The 6,534-nt window shown below is 55.2% G+C and overlaps 1 non-coding gene across 1 annotated transcript; it reads right to left on the reverse strand.

Moving 5' to 3' along the window:
* Positions 1-3,973: 3,973 nt before the first annotated feature.
* On the reverse strand, positions 3,974-4,046 carry Trnat-ugu. The gene has a single exon. It is a non-coding gene; the product is annotated as a tRNA-Thr (tRNA).
* Between the last annotated feature and the right edge of the window lie 2,488 nt (positions 4,047-6,534).

Raw genomic sequence — 6,534 nt, forward strand, 5'->3', positions numbered from 1 at the left:
GCCGTGGGTCCCTGTCCCCAGCCAGCTCCCAGCCGACAGCAGAGGCACCTGATTGACAGGCATGTCCCTCACGTCGTTAGCCAGCTTGTAGCCCGAGCCTGGCACGGAGGGGACGATCAACGCCTGTCTTTTATTTGGCGGGGGGCGGTGACAAAAGTGACCCCCATCTACCCAGTCCTGGGTCCGCTGGAGCACCCCCACGGGCGGGTCGGAAAACGCAGGGGTGCTGGCCCTGGATCAGGCTCCCTGAGCCCAAATGGAGCTCCACCCCTCAGCGGCCCAGGGGCTCGGGCAGGTCCTTCCCCGGGGCCCAGGTTTCCACACGGGACAGCGGGGACTGGGAGTGCGCTCCTCCCGGCACAGCCCCGCTGGGGGGAGCACCAGGTGTGAGCAGAGCCGGGGACACTCTAGCCATCTTCGCTGGAGGGGGGCTGCAGACAGCAATATCCCCCAGGAGGCTCAGCAGTGGAAAGTGGGGTTTTAGAATTGTTGGAGACAGACAGACAGACAGACCCAAACCCTGACCAGAAGCGATGCTTTCAAGCCACCAGGGTGAAACATCTGCAAAGAAACCTTAATAGTCAACTCCCACCTCGGGGAGGAGGGGGCGTGGCCTAGGAAGCCCCCCCCACACACACACACCAACCAGGCTGTGAGGTTGGGACTGTGTGCCCGAGCTGCAGATGGGACACTGAGGCTTGGAGATGACAGTGGCCCCTCCACAAGTGGCGGCCTCCCTGGTGGGGGTGGGGGTGGGGAGCCCAATGGAAGCCTTCCCTCCTGGGTGGCCCGCAGAGCAAGCAGCAGGAGGTGAGGAATGTGTGCAGGGCCCCTGGCGCCTCCCTGAAGCTGGGCCACTGGGGGGGCCTTCCCCCGGTGGAGCTGGGGCCAGGGCTGGGGCTGAGCCAGGTTGGAGACCAAAGGATCTGGGGCCAGGGTTGGAACTTGCTCCTCTCCCAGGTGGGAGGAAAGGGGCAGGAGCCCCATTTGACAGACAGGGCCACTGAGACCCCCGCCCCCCATGCCAGAAGACGTCCTGGGCTGGAGGCCAGAGATCAGCCTCTGGTCTGGAGGCCTGAATTTCAACGGGAGCTGCAGGCAGGAGCCGCCCTCTCAGACCCCCTCTGAACATTGCCCTTCACTTCCATGAAGCAGGGGACACAGGTGCCCCGTTCCAGGAAACAGGACCAGCACCTGGAACTTAGCAGATGCTCTCAGAGGTGCTGGTAGAGCTGGGCACGATGGTGCAGGCTTGGAATCCCAACCCCTGGGAGGCTGAAGAGGACCCAAAGTTGGAGGCCAGCTTCAGCAATTTAGTGAAAAAAAAATTCTTTTTTAAAAAGGGGTGGAATGTAACTTAGTGGTGAGCACCCTGGGATTCAATCCCCAGTGTCCCCTGACCCCAAGTGCTTGTCCATGAAGCTGTGGGGAGGCGAGAATGTGGCATTCTCCTTTATTCTGTATAGTTTCACTTTTTTTTTTTTTTAATTGAACTCAGGGGTTCTTAACCACTGAGCCACATCTCCAGTCTATTTTTATGTTTTATTTTGAGACTAAATTGCTTAGGGCCTCACTAAATTGCTGAGGCTGCACTCCAACTTGGGATCCTCCTGCCTCAGCCTCCCCAACCACTAGGATTACAGTGCTTCCACGCCCCGCAGAATTCCAGTTTGCAAGATGCAGAGTTCTGGCTCTGGTCAGTGGTGATAGTAGCACAACATGAATATACTTACTACCACTGAACTGTGCACTTAAAAATGCTCAAAATGGCCGGGTTCAATGGAGCATGTCTGTCATCCCAGCATCTCGGGAAGCTGAGGCAAGAGGATCGATCGGAGGTTCGAGGCCAGCCTGGGCAACTTAGTGAGACCCTGAGTCAAAATAAAAAAATAAAAAGGGCTGGGGATGTGGCTCAATGGTAAAGCACTTGCCAACCACGCACGAGGCCCTGGGTTCCATCCCCAGCACCCACACGAACACACACACACACACACACACACACACACAATGGGTAAGATAAAGTCTTTACCACAATAAAAAAAAGTGGGGGGAAATTGGGTTCTTTGGAACCTTTCTGCCTTTCAGAAAGGATGAGGAGTGGAACAGAAGAGGGGACTTATAGGCAATGTCCACAGGAGGCAAATCCATAGCTTTAGGTCCAGGGTGATGACCAAAGAGTTGGGGATTTTATTTTAGGGTGATGTGTTCTGAAATCAACTGTGGTGATGTTCGCTCTCATCCGAATATACTACACAGCACTGAATAACCACCCTGGATGGGTGAGTTGCGTATCTCAATAAAGCTGTTATAAAGGATTAAAAAGAACGTGGTCTCTGGGGTCAAAATGTTCAAGGTGTGTTTCTGCTAGACTTCTAAGCTGTGTGACCTTGGACAGGTGACCCTGCCTCTCTGAACCTGTCTTCTGAGCCTCATCTGTAAAAATGAGGGATGGGGCCTCTGCTGTGGGAGGGGGCCTCCTGCCCATTTTGCAGAGAGGCAAACGGAGCATCCTTGTTCCAAAGAGGTAGCTGCGGCTGGTGGTGCAGTTTGAACTCGAGCTCTTCTGAATTCCAAGCACACCCTCCAGCCGCTAGAGCAACACCCGCCCACACCTGCCTGGATGAAATGGAGAGGGGGCTGGGGGAGGAATTCTAGTTGTGCCTTGGATGGGCTCCAGCCACGCCAAAGGAGGTAATTGGGCAAAGAGGGCTGGGGAAGTACTGGAGCTAACACGTGGGCACTTATGTAGTGCTTACTGTGTGCCAGGTACTCCTGGTCTTCCAGGAGAGGAAGCATGCTCAGAGAGGTGAAGACACCTTCCCAGGGTCACACAGCTGACAAGGGGCAGGGTCCTCTGAAGCCTGCCTGAGGGGACAGCAGTTCCCCCCCCCCTTTCCCAAGAATCCCTGGAGTCGGGACAGGAGGAGGCTGGAGACAGTGAGCTAGTTTGTATACCTTGGTTCCTGCAAAGAGTTGGCTTCTGTCCGAGTCTGGAGGCCCCACCCTGCCCAGGACCCACCTTCAATGAGGCTCTTCTGGAATCTCCCTGGGGCAGAAACCTGAGGCCAGGTGCCTTTCTCCTCGGATGACCGTTGCCATGGGCACAGCCACTCTGGTCGCTCAGGGGCTGGCAGTGAGTCTCTGGGGAGCTGGCCTGGCCGCCTGTGGGTGTGGCTGAGCCACAGCCGGGCACTTCAGAAAGGCCGCATCCTAAGCTGTGCCCCTGCGAAGGGAGTGTGGGGGCAGGGCCTGCCTGGTCCCGGGAGGGCCAGGGGCTTCTCCTGGTCTCTGGGTGGGCAGCTGGGCCCAGGGAGGCCCGGACTTTGGTGCATGGGATTGCAAAACTTAATGAGCCCTTTCTGGAGAGACAGTGACTTCCACAGGGGTGAGGGGCCCCTCCCCACCTCAGCCCCCCCAAAACTAAGGCACAGCGCATTTCCTTCCTGGATTTTTGGCGTTCCTCCTACCCGAACCCTGTAGAGCCCCTGTGTCTTACAGGGTCCCTGGGCCAAGCTGAGGAGCCCGTTCACAGCAGGAGGTCAGCCGACAGGCTGAATGACTCTGACTTTCAGAGAATCCCCCGAGGTCCAGGGCTGATAAACAGTTTATCTAGCTGCCCTATAGCCAGCCCCTGGGGGTCAAGGTGCTGAGAAGCTGGCCACTCATCCCCTTCAATGCAGACTGTTGGTTTCTTGGGGTCATGAAAACAACCAGGGGTTGCTCACAAGGCCAAGAGGTGTCCCCTCTGCAGGTGTCCCCTGCAGAGGGGAGGGGAGAGAACACCAACCATCTAATGCCCTGATGTTAAAGATGAGGAAATTTGAGGCTCGGAGGGGAGAAGTAATTTACCCAGAGTCACACAACAGATCTGGGCTGAGGGAGGGCAGAGGGAGGAGTAGCAGCCAGATTGCAGGATGTTTTCTGGGACATTCTTTTTTTTTTTTCTTAATTATTTTTTTAATTTTATTTTTTTTGGTGGTGCTGGGGATTGAACCCAGGGCCTTGTGCATACAAGGCAAGCACTCTACCAACTGAGCTACAACCCCAGCCCCCTCTGGGACATTCTTTATCATTGTGTTTGACACGGGCCTCCCTGTGTCTTTAAGAACAAGGAGTGTAAATCAATGGATGTGTAATTGATGTGATTCTGCAATTTGTATATGGGCTAAAAATGGGAGTTCATAACCCACTTGAAGCAAAGTGTGAAAGATGATATATCAAGAACTATGTAATGTTTTGAACAACCAACAATAAAAAATAAATAAATAAATAAATAAAATAAAACAAAAGGCAAGGTAAAAAAAAAAAAAAAAAGAACAAGGAGTGGGGCTGGGTGCAGCTGGGTGGCCAAGTGCTTGTCCAGTGTGTGCCAGGCCCTGGGTTCCATCCCCGGTGAGTGCGTGTGGCCATGCTGTGACTATTGCATTGGGACATTCAAATATGCTGCTTCATCTCCTGCTCCAGGGCCTTTGCACCTCCACAGTGGGTTGTCCTCTTTAGGAACCCCTGGCCAGATGGTAGGACCATAATAAATAAAGATATTAGTAAAAGCCACTTGATGAACACCTCCCGTGTCAGGCGTCCCCCCCCCCACACTGCTTTATGTCATCCTGGAAGGCAGAGGTGGTCTCCTGGCATTTATAGATGCAGAAACTGAAGCTCAGAGAGGCGCACTGACATTTGCTGGGTCACACAGGTACGAAGTTACAGAATCTGAGCTGGAATCCAAAAATTGTCAGGCGGTGGGGGGGCAGGGAGCAGTGGCAACAGTAGTGATACAAGTGACAAGACACACCAGGGACCCCCATACAGAGCTGGCCTGAAGGCAGGAACCCAGAGGGGGTCTGGAAACTTTCCCAAATGTTCACGCAGGACTCCTCTTTGGCCCTCGGGGAAACAAGTTGGGCAGGCGGGGAGGGCACAGGCTCCCGACCCAGTCGCTCTCCCACTGGGGGCGGGGGCTGCGGGCTAGGGGGCGGGGGCGGGGCTTGCCTGGGGCTCCGGCTCGGCGGGGTGGGGGGAGGGGGTGGAGCGCAGCATGTATAGCGCCACCTACCGGGCCCCCGGGGAGCTGCAGGCGCTCAGGGAGCCGGGAGCCACAGCCACCAAAACCGAAAGGAGCCTTCCTCCCGTTCCTGCTGAACCTCCTGCCAGCGACAGCGGGTCATTGGACGATGACTCAGCGAAGCGCCTGCCTGGGCAGTTTTATCGACTGGGCGAGCTAGGCTCTGTGAGCATCTCCCCGCTGTGTGCACCCCCACCCACTGTGGGCACCCCCACACAGTGTGCACCCCCACCCACAGTGTGCACCAGGAAACTGAGGCTCAGAGGTCAGCGATTTGTGCAGGACCACCTCGGTGGCAATCAGCAGCGCCGACACAGCAGACGCGATTGCGGCACCTAAGCCCCCATCGCAGAAATATATGCTTGCAATTCTATTCAACACCAAGTTTCTAACACGCTTGTCTTCAAACACCGCTCGAATTGCTTGGTAAATCCTGTAGTAACCGGGGCGCGAGCCTTAGGGAGGCCCGGTGAGGCCGCTGTTAGGAAAACAGGCTCCTCACCTCCAAAAATGCTTTATAAAGGTTTGAAATAGCGTCCTGGGCCAAAAATATTTTTTTGGTTGTAGATGGACACAACACAGCTCAGTGAGTTTTCATGGAATGAATCAATAAGCAAATACGTGACTCAATCTTGGTACAAACTTTTGGGCTAAATCTGGTTTCTGTGGAGCATGGGGCTCATCCTGGGAATGCGCTGGCTGATGAGCTAGACCAAGGAAGCCGCGGATTGACAGGTGATCTGGAATAGATATGTCCCCACAGTTTCCCCACACCTGCTGGGTCACCCTGGGCCAGTCCCTGCCCCTGGAGCAGAACCACAGCATCGGGGAGTTCGTTTTCCTCTTCTGATGAGTGGATGGTTCCCGGTGCCCACAGCCCAGGAGGAAGTGAAGTGGGGGGCCTGGGCGGCTCTCGGCTGTGTGTTCTTTCTTCTGGCCTGGGCAGGACTCAGTTCCACTTTGACAAGGATAAAATGGGAAGGCCCAGATGCACAGATGTCTTTGTCTCTGAGGTCCAAACCCCAAATGCTCCCAGAGACTCGGAGGGTGACAGGAATGAAGGAGGTGACCCTCCTGTGAACAAAGTGTCCCCCCCCCCCGCATTGTGTTATATATTAGGGATATGAAGAGAGAATCATTTTAATTTGCTAGCACAACTTTGCATCTCTAGGACACCCAAAGGGAGAAACCCTAAAAAGCCATCAGGGCTGAGGAAAAAGAGCAGCCTTCCTAGGATCAGCCTTGAAGGCAGGATTCTCAGGGTCAAGCTCAGGTTGGTCAAGGCAGGGCGTGCTGCCTGCTGTGGGCCAAGTCATCAGGTCTCTGCTGATGTCTTGGAGTGTCCTCTCCCTCTCCCCTGCGTGGAGGTCTCTTGCAAGCTGGACTCAGCCACCTGCCTGGTGTGGCCCTCTCATCTGCCCTGGGCTCCCTCTAGGGCAGACCTTCTGCATCACCAGTTGACCTACTGG

Source organism: Marmota marmota, unplaced genomic scaffold (assembly GCF_001458135.2).
Source record: "Marmota marmota marmota unplaced genomic scaffold, marMar, whole genome shotgun sequence".
Taxonomy (NCBI): Eukaryota; Metazoa; Chordata; class Mammalia; order Rodentia; family Sciuridae; genus Marmota; species Marmota marmota.